General features: G+C 46.8%; 1 protein-coding gene across 1 annotated transcript in view; it reads left to right on the top strand.

The window, feature by feature from the left end:
- The window catches only part of GRIK4 (glutamate ionotropic receptor kainate type subunit 4), a 508786-nt gene that overhangs the window by 440639 nt on the left and 53957 nt on the right, over nucleotides 1-14190 (top strand). The gene's annotated exons all lie outside the window — the stretch shown is intronic.

Below are 14190 nucleotides of genomic sequence, written 5' to 3' on the forward strand. Positions count from 1 at the left end.
CCAGCACCTGAATCTGCCTCTCACACAGATGAGGAGGCGTGGGCTCAGGGCCACTGAATGACTTGTCAGAGATCACACAGCAAGTAAGTTTAGGGCCAGCATTCAGCCCTGGTTTGTCTAATACAACGCTCATGATCTGAGAGTAGAGATATTGAGGTCAGATGGATCTCCACTAAAGTATCAGCTCACCCACCTACTACCTGTGTGTTCTAGAGAGATTTATTTCATTCTTCCCATCCCTTCCCCAGGGATTCAGTGTTCCTCTGGAAAGATGGTTTGTAAGGATTTAAAATATTACACACACATGCGTTCACATATAGCCTGACATACAAGGAGTGTGAGAGTTATCTTAGGCTGTGCTCCCTGAAGATGGAGCCCAGGAGAAAGGCTTTGCACTAATTCAGGAGTACGACTCGTCCACAGCAGTGAGGGAGGGATGGGGCAGGCAGGAGGGAGGGCACATGGGAGTGTGTCACCATGTCACTGTGCTGGCCATGGCTTTGCACCAAGCCCAGCTAATGGGCAGTCTGCAGAGAGGCCTGTGAAAGGACAGCCTCACCAAACAACCCAGGGTGGGAGGGAGTAAAATTCACCTGCCGAGTGTCATCTGTGATGACAGCTGAAATGGAGTTCATGCCATAGGACCCTCTAGCCACCTTCAAAGCAGTCAGATCCCCAGGCAGTGGCAACAGCACCATCAGTACTAGCCACTCAAGGTGTGCTGGCCCAGAGAGCACAGTGACCTGGCACTCACTTCCCTCCCACAGCAGCTGGAGTAGCCAGTGTGTACCCAGTTACCAAGAGGTCCTGCACGCCCTCACCTTTCAGCAGCCTAAGGAAACCTCAAGGCTGGAGGCTAGAGGAACATGGAGCCGTGAGTGATGTGTGGCATCGTGAAGGGTCAAGAAGAGCAGACACAGTGAGCTGGGCCAGCCAAGATGGTGGAGCATCATGAAGACATGGCCTCAGCCACCACAGCAGTGAGAGAACCTGTGAAGCCTTCCTTTCTCATAAGGCCCTCTCCCTCCCCAGATTAATAGAACCTGAGGTCCAGCGGTGAGCCTCAGATTCAGGAAAAAACCTCAGACCTTTGTCTGCCATCCTTACATCCCTGTGATGTTTTTTCCACTGAAGGAGTTGATATGGGAATCTGGGGAGAGGGGCAGCGGTCAAGTTCAGTTATGTTCAGAGCCACCTCAGCAGTTTCAGATTGGGTGCTTCTCCTAACCCCATGGGCATCTGCAAGCAGCCTGGGAAATGCGTCAGAAGGCTCACTTCTAGGGAATTACTTCCCACTGAGTGCCAGCCTACTGAGGCAGTAAGACGTCTTCAGAGGAAATTAAAATATATCAGTGAAGGCATCTGACAACTTTCTAAGAGACTGTCTTGCTTTAAACAGAACAGACAGGCACTAGGGAATTGATCTGGGGAGGGGTGGGATAGGAAGCTATGAAAAGTGGTATCTTAATATCTTTTAAGAACAGTCTGGTCCTGAGTACACACCCACATGGCAGAAGTGGTACAGTCCTGCAGGCTCAGCCGTGCACCAGGCTCTAGTCTGAGGTCAGGTGTGCTTTCAAGAGCTCCAAGTCAGCATGCAGGCACTTAACCTCTGTCTTGTTCCTCAAAGCATTTTCTTGTTCACTACCCAGTTTTGATAATTCAGCTCCTGATCATCCCTCAAGCTTGGGTTTCTAATGCAGCTAGCTTTTGCCTTTGCACTCCCATCATCCCCAGGAGTCAGGATCCTACTCCTTAACCTGAAGCCAGGGTGCTACTAACCCTGCTAATTATTTTCTGTCTTTGGCCCATGTTACCTGCTTAGAATTCACTGATTCAACATCGGTGTGCTTGTTGAGAAGATAAAAGTTTTTACTTTCTCCAAGCTCACATACATACAACTTCTAAGTACTATTATGCAAATTATATATTGGACCAGGGATGAATGGGGCCTGAAACTAGCCTTCACACTGCATGTGCTCTGGTGTGAGGCTCTATCCACATGGAGGGTTTCTTCTGCAAGGACACCTTTAATTTGCCAAGCCACGTGCCCACTAGGTCTGCTTGGAGAATCCATTCTTACAATTTATATAATGGCCCCAACTACACTTTGAATGAAGTCTAGTGTATAAAAATAATAAGATTATAGCATGTACTATATGCAAAATGGAATCATTGACACAAATTTATGGGAAAAAAGAGAAAGAAGTAGTTCATCTCCAGAGAGGCAGGCATGGCTTTGGAGCAAAGTTAATGATGTTCATAACTACTGTTTATTGAGTGCCTAATACTTGTCAGGTATTTATATGCATCATTTCTTCTCCAGCAACAATCCTTGAGATAAACATTGTTATTCACATTTTATAATAATGAAGCTGATGTTAACTTCAGCTTAACAGAGAAGCTAACTCAGGGTCATACAGCTGTCAAGTGACTGATCTGGAATTCAAAGCCAAGCCTGTCTGACATCAAAGTCCATGGTCACTCTAATACACTATGGTGCCTCTAAGAAAAGAAGCAGTCAAGTTGGCCCTTGACGGACAAGCAGGAATTATTTGATAAGCACTAAGGGGTGAAGGGTACAGGCAGAGAGAGCTGTGTGGATAGACGTGGAACCCGCAGTATGTAACAGGTTTAAGGCATGTGCATTGTGCGATGTGGCCACATCAGCGGTGGAAGGAAAGTCAGGAGCTTGATGCAATGCTGCAAAGGCAATTACAGCCCAGCTTGTAAAGATCATTGTAAAGAGTTTGGACTGTACTTTAAAGATCGGAGGGGGTTACTGGAGTTCTTAAGCAGGGGAATGATATGATTAGATCTTTGGTGTGGAAGTAAACTCTTGAGCAGCAGTTCTCAAAGTGTGGTCCTTAGACCAGCAGCAGCATGTCCCCAGTACTTGTCAGAAATTCTGGGGTTGGGGGAAGCGATCTGCATCCTAACAGGTTGGTTCTGATGCTGGTTTACGAAGGACTGGTGAGTAGTTCAAATGAAGATTTGAATGACAGTAGCAGCATCGAGTGGCAATAATGGGTTAACAGGCAATTCATAGATGGGCTCAGTTAATAAACAGGGAATGACAAGACAAGGTGGGAGAGGGAAGGCTCCTTGGCCTAGTTTTGGTGATAGGTTGCTGGTCAGCTTATGCCCAGAGAAATAGTTCATGAAAAAGAGAAGCTATGGATGGCCAGAATGAGGAGCACAGGACATGGATGTGAAGCTCCAGTAGGACTCAGAGGTGGGGAAGAGTTCAGTAAGTCATGGGTAAGCAAAGCCAGTAACAGGGCAGAGCTGGGCCCAAGCCCCATTTGGGACTCATCAGGAAACAGGAGCTGATGCCCTGGGAGAACTGGCTGTGCTCCCACAACCCACCCTATCCTCACACCTGGCTCTCCCTGCTCTGCTGGATATCCACCATGTGGGCTTGGACAAGTCACCCAGTGTTTCTGACCCCTGTGTCTTCATCCTCAAAATGGAAACTAGAGCACCCTCCCCAGGTCCTTGTGAGCAATCAATGACCTCTAGTAAATCTGTGAAGTGTGTCTGGAATGCAGTATCTCTCAGGGGTGTCACCCTCTCCTCTCTGTCTCCCATGTCTATACCTGCCTCTCCACAGCAGGCTCCACTTGCACCTCCTCTCCAGGCCTGAAGCTCAGACCCTCAGCCTTCCCATCCTCTGTGTTCAAACACATGCACCTGTGTGCATGCCTGCTGGCTCCTGTAAGATGAGTTCATCCTGGGCTGGGTCCTCCCCGCTCCCAGGCTGCCTGGGTGAGCTCCTCCTTGCCACATCATGTCTGGAAACTGCAAAAGTGTGCCTGACCCATGTGTCCAGGGATGCATGTGCAGTGGTGAGGTCCAGAAGCATTCTAAATGTTCTGTGTGGTGGTGGTGACCTAAAATGCTGTTCTCACCATCCCTTCTTGCCCTCTGCAGGAAAGGGACAAAGGAGCAGAAATTCACTCCAGAGGGAGGGTCTCTGGGCCATCTCTTCGGGAAAAGGTCACCTCTGTTAGGGTGGTGACAGTGGTAGAAAATCCATTTGTCCTCTTGGGATTACAGAAAAGTACCCTGAATTGAAAGTCAGGGTCTGTTCCTGAATTTTAAGGTAGTAGCTGAATCTCCATAGGATACCATTTTTTCACTTCTTAAGTGAGCAAAAGCATTTCCCACAGGCCCTGCCTTGCATCAGCCACAAGTTCACCAATATCCTTACAATCCAACAACTAATCAAGAGCCTACAAGGCCCTGCCTCTCCTATCAGTTGACCCTCACTCTCTCTGCTGCATCCCTACTGGTCTTCTCTTGGTTTCTTGAACATAGCATGCTCAGTTCCAGTGTATGACCATTACATTTGCTCTTCCTCCTGTCAAAAATCAATTACCCCAAGTCTCCAATCTACTATTTCCAACTCATTATCTAGATCTAATCCAGATGTCACCTCTTCTGAGAAGCATTCTTTCTCTGGTTCCCCAAAGGACCTTCATCTCTCCTGGTCACTCTGTAACACATTGTTTTGTTGTGTTGTCTTCAAACAAATTATCACCATCTATAATCATTTTCTTATTATGGGACTATTTGTTTATTGCCCATCTCCCTTCTCTGGAATGTAAATTCACTGAGATTAGGAACCACATCTGTCCTGTTTATCCCTATACTGGTAGCAGGTGGAACAGTCACCAGCATACAAAAGCACTCAGTAATTATGGTATGGATGGATGGATGGGTGGATGGATGGAATGCTATGAAAGCACATGTAAAAGAATTACTAACATTTACAGCCCTTGACCCCAAGGAATGTAGAGCCTGGACAGAAGAACTTAATGCAGAGAATTGGTTGTCAGTTTTCAGATGATCCCTTTGACTGGTAAGAAGGAAAACCCACCAGTGGCCCAGAGGTCCAGGAACATTTAGCAGGTTGAGCCTTCAAGAAATGATGTTTTTTTCTGGGGCTGCCCTTCTTCTGCAGCTGTTGGGACTGAGCATGCTCCCTGGAAATCCCTGCCTCCCTTTTCTAGGCTCCACCTTCCCCAGCAACCCACAGCTGGGCCTTGGCTCAACTCCACCCCACTTCCCATGCCAATATTGTCTTGAGGGAAAAAGAACATAAGCCACTTCATCCCTTTTTCCTCTCCCCATGGGTTGGAAATGTCCAGGATTAGCTGGCTGACTCTAAAATCGACCCCCATTCTTCTAATTTGTTCCCAAGCCACAGCTGCACCTCTCTTCACTCTGTAAGCTAGTTGACCTAACAGGATATCTGCTTAGCCCCCACCACACATGCATTCTCCAACTGCCATTGGAGTAAACCTTCCCTATTGTGCTTGCTGGCTTTATTTTCTTGAGTATGTCTATTAGTGGGGAAGGGTGAAAATAGCCTGAACATATGCAGCAAGTACCTATATCACCTGTCTGGACTTCTGCATCACCTCACCTGAGACTCCCATGCACTGTGCTCAACCTTTTCTGGCTCTGCCTGCTGACCTTTGCCACTCTTGGCTATAAATTGCTCAAAATAATAATGGGCACTATTTGTTGAGCACTTACTCCATGCCAGATGCCACACTAATAATTTGCAAATATTTTCTCATTTAATCTTTAAAGAATCTTACAAGGAAAAGTATCATTACCCCCATTTTATAGATTGGCAAACTGAGGCTCTGAGGTTAACTTTCCAAGATCACATGGCTGAGAAGTGTCAGTTTCAAGCTCCAAACTCAGATGGGTTCACAGGGTGTCCTCCTAACTACTGTGCACAGATGTCCTGAGTGCACACTGTGTTTTACTTTCCTGGCAGCACCTCAGTCATCAAACCCTGTTGCTGTGCACCCCCTACCCTGCCCTGGCAGGTGGATCCTGCTCATCCTGTGCCTTCCTGTAAAGAACTAGCCCTCCTTCAAAGAATACAAATGGGACAGTTCTCTCTGTCTTCTGGCTATCCTTCACTCATGAAAATGAATTTTCACCAAAAGGCCTTATGGTGTTAAATTTGCTTATTGTCATGCCTTGGCCTCTCTGTTTCTCAGTTCCTGGCCAGAACCATTATATACTTCTGGGGGCTTATTCACAGACTATTTTTCTTGCCTTCCTATAGCTTGTCAGGAGCAACTGACATCCCACCATTTCTTAGCACAAGAACCAGGCTGGCTTAGTCTTGCCAGAGGCCACATTGGCAGCTACAGAGGTGGCCCTTTGGAAGCCCTGCTCTGCTGCACCCTTTCCAGAACCTGTGGGACTATCTCTTGTCTTCTACAGTTCTCAGATATGCTCCCTTGTTTGATGACAAACTCTTGCTCCGGCTGTGTCTACATTGTTCAATTTAGGCAACAAAACAAAAGCTTAGATCCTTTTAAATGTCAGTGTTTGGTCCATTCAATTAATTTGGGCTGCTCAGACACTACCAACTCTGGCCAAATGGATGTTTTATCCAAACCCAAGACACACCCTGAGCAGAACTTCTATGTCCTGGATGGCAGAAGAATGGTCCACTGGGGGCCTGGCTGGCTGCTAGTGGGTGGTGAACAATAGGAAGCAGGCAAGAAATCAAAGCAAGGGTGAATGTGGTCAGGAAGCACAGCCAATGAGGAATCTGGTGTCAGTCTGGCCAACAGGAAACAGGGATCAGAAGGAACAAGTCAGGTAGAAGGGCTCGGCCTTTAGAAAACCCACCAGCAAGATGGTGCAGCCCAAGACAGAGGCCAGGTCTCAGGGGTTTCGAGGGAAGAGACAGAGGACAGAAGCAGGATCCCAGAATCAGTAACAGCATAATCCTAGAGATGGCAGTAAACCTTAACGGAGCAGTAAGCCTTGACTCGGTGTCAGGCCTTCACACTAACTCACTTAATCCTTATAACAGCCCATGAAGCTGTTACCACTCATACTTTACTCATAAGAAAATGAGTTCAGAGAGCCTAAGTAACCTGCACAAGGTTGCACAGTGAGCAACAGACAGACTTAAATACAGGGCCCTGTGACAGCTGTCTGACACAATACATTGTGAGGACATTTCTATTGAACCTGGGACAGACTCATTTCCCTCTGCCCTGCACCGATCTAAGGTGGGGGGCCTGGCAAGTGCTGGAGGTTGGCTCTTTGAAAATATGCCTAGAAAGGAGAGCAGCACCTGCCACAAGAGCTTACTTCACCCTAACCCAGTTTAATGAGAGAGTGGCTACATGAAACAAACATTTCTTTTGTATAACTTTTTCAAAATAGAAACTTAATGTTTGCTTCTAGATTTTATTGATATGAAATTTCTCTTTTAAAAAACATTTTCTTGATTATGCGATTACAGTTGACTTTCCCCATTGGCTCCCCTGTACCCAGCACCCCTCCCCACTCCCTCAAGCAATCCCCCCACCGTTGTTCATGTCCATGGGTCATGCATGTAAGTTCTTTGGCTACTCCATGTCCTACACTGTACCTGACATCCCCATGGCTATTCTGTAACTACCTATTTGTACTTCTTAAACCCCTCACCTCTTCACCCATTCTCCCACATTCCCCTCCCATCTGGCAACCTTCAGGTAACTAACTGCTTTTCTCTTGCTGCTTTTAAGACTCTCTTTATCTTTAACCTTTGGCATTTTAATTATGATGTATATCTTCTTTGGCAATGGAGAGGGGCAGGCAGTCTTATACCTGGGAAGGTGAGAAGGAAGTTTGTACAGAGGAGCTAAACTCTGAATAGACCTTCAAGAGCAGGTGGAGTAGCTGGCTGGACAGCCCAGGTGGAGGAAATGGCACACTGGAGTTATAACTGCAGGAAAGTACAAAGCATGCTTGAAAGTTAGCTGAGCTAGAATGTCAGAGGGGCCTCCAGGAGGGATGCTGGGAAGCAAGGCTGAACTCACAGGATGGGACACATTATCAGGGCCTGACCCCCAGGCTGAGTTCTGGAGAAGTGGGGAGCCTGCATAATTTTTTAAGAGATCAGGTGTAAGTGTCATTATATAGAAATGAATTTTATTAGAAAAAGATTATTAATAGCCACCATTAACTGAGCACTCATGTATTACCAGGCACTGTGCTATTTGTGTTGTGTGTTAACCTCATTTATCCTCCTAACAACCTGAGTTGATGACTGTCATGTCCATTTTACAGATGGTAAAAATGAGCTTGGAGAGGATGTGGAGCCTACCCTCAACTCTGGCAGGGCTACACTTGAGCCCACTTTGATGTGGTGCCAGTGAGGCAGGGCAATGTAGTCACAAGACAGAATGGTGGAGGTAGGGAGAGCTGTGTCCTTGACAGTGGCCTCATTCAGGAGGGCCAGTAAGGGGCTGAGGGAGTGGTTGGCTAGATGTTCAGCAAGATAAGGGCTAGACAGCATCCCTGAGATCCTGTGTCCCTGAGATCATTGTCAACCAGCTGGGTGACATGGTGGAGTGGTAGCATATGTACTAGACTGTCCTGAGTACAGTGGCATCGACAGTGAGGCTGTGACTGTAAAATAAAGATGCTTCTTTCTTGCTTCTCTTCAGTCTTTTCCTTCAGAGAGCTGACTGAATTCGTTGCAGGTTCAGGATGCCGCCTCTGACCCAAACTGCCCAGGTTTGAATCCTAATGTGCCTCTTACTTTATGTGCAACCTTGGGCAAGTTCCTTAGTGTCTTTGTGCCTCATTTTCCTGATCTGTAAAATGGGGATTGTAGTAGTAACTTAGCTCATAGAGGTACTGTGAGCACTGAGTGAGGTAAAGTGCTTACTTACTTCAGTGCCAGACACGCAGAAGGGCTACAGATGTGATGCTGTGCAGGATCAGGGTGAGTATCACAGCCCTGATCCTGCATGGCATCCATTGCTTAGATACTTCAGGGTCTTCTAATTGCTCTTCAAGGTGTGCATTGCACCTGCCCCCAGGCTCACCTATCACACACTTCTGGACCCTGTCTTATCCTCCCTTTTAGACTTCTTCCAGCCCTGAAGAGGCACTATGCTAGTTCATGCCTTGGGGCTCATCCCAGGCCTCGTCACAGGTAAATCGTGTTCTGGTGAGGTAGTGTCATCTTGGGGAAGCCCTATGGACCTCTTAGACTCTGTCAGCACCCTGGTCTGCCTTCTCGGGGTGCTATGGATGACTCCCTTATAACATTCATTATAGCTGTCATTTTACAAAGATTTTCTTGACCATTAGATGACTGTGTGCCTCCCCAATGGACTATGAGCTCTTTGCTCACAGGGCCCATGACTGCTCAGTCCTGCACACTTATGCACCACCCAGAGCAGACCAGAGAATCAGTAAAGAGTGGTGAGGAGGGGAGAATTGGGGAGGGGCAGGGGTTTTTGCACACAGTCCCCGCCTACCTCAGTGAGGGGCAGAACCCAGGGCACAGTGCTTCCAGGGGCCCCTGGTGAGCTCAGTGACCCCATGTCACCATCAGCTAGATAAAGAGATCCCTCACCTATCACGGGAGTTACATTCCAGAGACCCACACGAGAAGTGAAAATCAAAGTAGTAGCATTATATTTATTTTATTATTTATATATATTTTAAGGCTTTATGAACCCTTCCCACACTCCTATAAACCCTTCCCACTCTCTTATTAACCCCTCCCACACTCTTATAAACACTTCATGTGCTCTTAAACACTTTCTACACTCTTAAACCTACATAATTTTAATGACATATAAAATTCTGTATGGGTACTCACCAGTGAAGTATACTACAACTTGAATGATGAAGATCATGAATTATGTAGCTGTGCAGTACTGATGACAATGAAGGTGATGATGATGAGATGGATGTACTGCACAGCCAAGAAGAGCATTACAGTTCTTCTGAAGGCACCACTTCATCAGGTGCCTCATCAGGCGGTGCAGTATTTTCGCCCTGGGCTGTAACTTCTATTTCCACTAAAGGCATAGGCATAACTGATCTCTTCATCCGAATGATGAACATAGTTATGGGGAGTTGCTGATGCTGCTTTTCATCTGCAGAGGCAGCTTCTCCATGCAGAGAAATGCTCTTGAGTCCAAAGCATCTCTAAAATTTGTCAAACCAGCCCTTGCTGGTACTGAATGGGGTTGGTCTGGTGGGAAAAGCACTCGATGGTACCGCTTCTGCATCGTCGTCCTCCTCTTCATCCTCGTCACCGTCATGAACGTCTGTGCCTTCCGGAAAACGATAAAAATTTCTTGGCCTTCGTCCAGATGGTGTTGGTATCCAGTGAGATATTCTTCCTGCCGTCATTTATCCACAGGGTCAATGCAAACTCCATCCTCACAGCGGGAAGTGACCACCTTCTTTGCAGTCTTGTTAAGTCATTGTTGCTGTAGACCTAATATCCTTCTCATCTTTGTCTATGTAGCGAACAGTAGATTCGTTGATCCCGTAATGGCGGCCTACAGCCGTGTAGCATTTGCCTTCCTTTAACATGTCAAGAAGTCCACCTTTTCTTTGATGGTAAGCATATTCCTCTGGTGCTTGGGTTCACTGCCAAAAGCCATACAAGGCACAAAACATTTGGGTGGCATCATAGGGCTTGAAATAAATTCAAACTTTTACAAAAATTTCACAAAAACACAACACTGCAGACCAACACTACATGCAGTGATCTGATGTCGATGTGAAGTGGACAAGGAGAGATGCTGAATGTATGGGCACAGTGCAGGAGAGCAAAGAAATGGATGCTGCGGTCACTGAGCCAATCAGCACCCAGGATACAGAACACAGTGCTGTGGTTGGTCACCTTCCATTCCATCAGCCAATAGTGTGCCATGTACAATCTCATGTTGGCAAACTTGTGCAAGCAGTAGTGGCATACTGCATTTCCATTGTGTACAGTAAAGTATTCATCTGCTGATGAAATACATACTGTATTTTATTTCAATTTAATATTCTTTTAATATGTTTGAATTAACATTCTTAATATTTTTTATATTTTAAATTTTTAGGCAAAAATCATAAATATTACATAAATACCTCTACACCACAAAATCCCACAATATAGCAAAAACTCCGTGATACAGATTTAGATATATATTTGTTTAAAAACCCGCGATACAGTGAAGCTACAATAAGTGAACCACAATATAGCGAGGGATGACTGTACTCAGCCAGAACCTAATGGGTGTCACACTTCTGCAGAAAGCCAAGCTTGCTGGACTCAGAGCACCTTCCTAGCTGGTATTCATGGATGATGCCAGCCCCCATTCTCACAGCCTCAGGCTTGGCCTCATTTAGAATTCCATGAGCCTTTTCTACATACAGGGAATCTCCAGAGACAAATACCTTGGAAAGAAGGTTTCCAGGAATGTTCAGTACAGCCTTATTGTGTATAGCATTTTCTATTCCAAGTGTGACTTCCCAAAGCTTTGCGAAGTTAAGTAACATGATTACAGAGTTAAGTAAATGACAGCAAAGAATGTGAGGCACTGTGGGGACTGAGTAGCAGTTGAAACAAGGTGTGTGTTGACGTGACTTGCAAAGTAGTAGAAAGCTGCTGCCATGGAGGAACGGCTGGCCTCCACGGAGGACAGAAAGCAGGACAAGGGGACAGTGGTGGACAGTGTGAAAAAAGGCCAGAGAATACAGATCTGGAGGAAGTGGGTCCAAAAATTCAAAGGAAGCTGGTTGGGTGGGGCATCATTTGATACTCTGTCTCCAAAGGAAGAGACTGTGGAAAACAACTGCTTCTGGTTTCCAAGCTGTGTGCCTCTTCTTTCTTTGAGCTTTCCCAAGTGATGGGACAGGCCCAAAAGGGGTTTTTGTGGGGCTTCAGAGACAGGCAGTCATAGCAAAGAAGTACATTGTGTCAGTGGAGCTGTGTGTGTGTCCTAGGTCACCTGGGAAAGGCCACCAGAGGCCAGGTATGCAGGGCCTCTATCTCGCATGGAGGTGGAGTAAGCCTGGTTGCATCCCCCCAGATGTTCCTACAATTCACACTCAGTTACAGTTTCTCTCCAGAGGTCCTTGTTGAGAAATCATTGTCATGTTTATCATCATCATCTTCACCATTGTCATGATTTTAATAACAAATATTTACTGGGTACTTACTGTGAAACAGGCTCCATTTACAACCATTGTCTCATTCACTTTCTCAGCAATTCTAGGAGGTAGGTACTATTATTATCCCCACTTTTTATGTGAGCAAACTGACGCCTAGAGAGGTTAAATGACTTACCTTGTTACGTACAGCAAATAAGTGCATAATAGTCCAGACAGGTCTGTCCCACATGGAAGGCTAAGCCTCAGTAATGGCTCTTTATTGGAGTGGCAGAACTCAGCAGTATGCACAGCTTCTAAGGGTCTTTCACATCCGTCATCTCTCTGGACTCTTGCACAATGTTGATAAGCAGGCACCACTTCATTATACAGCCTAGTAAAGTGAGTCCCAGAGAGGTGGAGTGAGTTGGCATGGACATTCATGGTCTGCAAGAGACTGACAGGTCTCCTGACACCTCCCATTCTCTCGTTTGCTTGGCTCTGTGCACGGGAGTCACTGCCAGGTGGAAGGAGACAGCAGGAAGTCTGCCCAGTGGTGCTGGGCCCTGCTGGTTGGGAGGAATAGAGTTTTGCCGGAAAGGGAACAACAGGTGTCTAAAAGAGAAGGCCAGGGAAACAAAAGAAAGGTTTGTTCACTTCAGCTCATCCAGGACCTGGCACTACCCTCAGCCCCCCAACTGCACAGGTGCTGCTCTTGGGGCAGTGCAGGGCAGGCCCTGATGTGGGTCTGCTGTGTTCCCCACCTTGGCCTCCTAGGAGAAGAGCAGGGCCACACCGAGCCTTCAGGCATGGAGCAGTCGCAGCACCTGCATGCCTGCTATCAAATTTTATGAAGCAATGAACAATAGGTTTGGAAGTCACCTCCAGGCTGGCTGCAGCCTGCCCTCCTCTTGTAAATTCCACAACATCCAGGAGATAAAAAGAGGAATCTCAGAAGCAGAGCACAGAGCTCTTTAAAGAACGCTTCCAATAAAAAATGAGGCACAAGGTCTTTCTCACAAAGGGAATGTATCACACAGCCCTGTGAGTACACACACCTACACACATGCACACACACACACACAACACGTCCAGGAACCTGGAGACCAGAAAACCCTGCTGAATGGCCGTTTCCAGTCCTCCTCCTTTTCCTTCTCTGGCTCTTGGTGACTCCCTGGTCTGGTTTCACAGACCCAAGGATTGCACTCCCAAACCTGCTCTCTCCAGATGGTATTGTTTCTTCAGACCTTACTGGACTTCCTTCCCTGAGGCAAAACATCCCTACCTGTTCCCTGTTAGCTGCTGCTCTTAGTCTGACACAGCTTCCTCCTCAGAGCTCCTTCCCCTTGAGCATTCCAAGCCCTCAGTTTGCTGACTGCCTCCATCTTCTTGAGCAAAACAGGCCAATTCAACTAATTCTACCTCTGGTAGCCAGGAGAAATGACAATGTGGGATTTAGAGCTGAGGGAGCCTCTGGTTGGACACTTTTCATTTTACGGTGGAGGAGACTAAGGCTCAAGAGTACAGTGACTTACCTCAGAGTTAGTGACCCCGCTGTGAGGAGAGCCAGGTTTGCTGACTCCCTGTCCGCTGTTTTTCCCCTAGAGAGCACAGCCCTCCCCAACGAGTGGCCAGACAGGGGCAAGGGCTTAGCTGAGTGCGCTTGTGCCTACACTTCCCTCAGCTGCCCACCCCAGCGATTGCTAGCATTTTCACATTTCTAGTCCCTTTTGTTGCCAGTTTGGCTTCATGACACATTATTTCCTCATCTCAGACAGCTTTACAGCATTGTGTCTTTTTCACTTAGGTAAAATAAAACGAATGAATGTCTTTTGGGATAACCTGATCCCAAGAGGTTGCTGCTAATACCCTGGGGTGCATTAAAGCCAAGGTAGTTAATGACTATTCTATACCAAGTCAATTAAACATGAAAAACAACCACAAAAACTCCCTGGTTTCTTTTAGCTTGTCACTGCCCTTTTCCATCTCATCCCTGCCTCCCTTGCCCCAAATTTACTGTTGGCTAGAGACAAAGGAAAGCAAGACAGGCTGGGGGCAGTGACCCTGCAGTGTACACATGGGGCAGCTTTGCTGCTTGGCCTGGTTTGGGGAGTATCTGTGAATAGACAGAAGTGCCCTGTTGGAGCTTGGGGCAAACTCTCCCTGTGTGCATGGTCATTTTGTATGTGTCCAGGGAAGGGTCCTTCTGGGATTCTGCCCTTTTCCAGCTTTCTCTCTGTTTGGAATTGTTTTACCACAATGTCATTG

The sequence above is a fragment of the Phyllostomus hastatus genome, unplaced genomic scaffold (genome assembly GCF_019186645.2).
Source record: "Phyllostomus hastatus isolate PE091 unplaced genomic scaffold, TTU_PhHast_1.1 phas_scaffold_193, whole genome shotgun sequence".
NCBI lineage: Eukaryota > Metazoa > Chordata > Mammalia > Chiroptera > Phyllostomidae > Phyllostomus > Phyllostomus hastatus.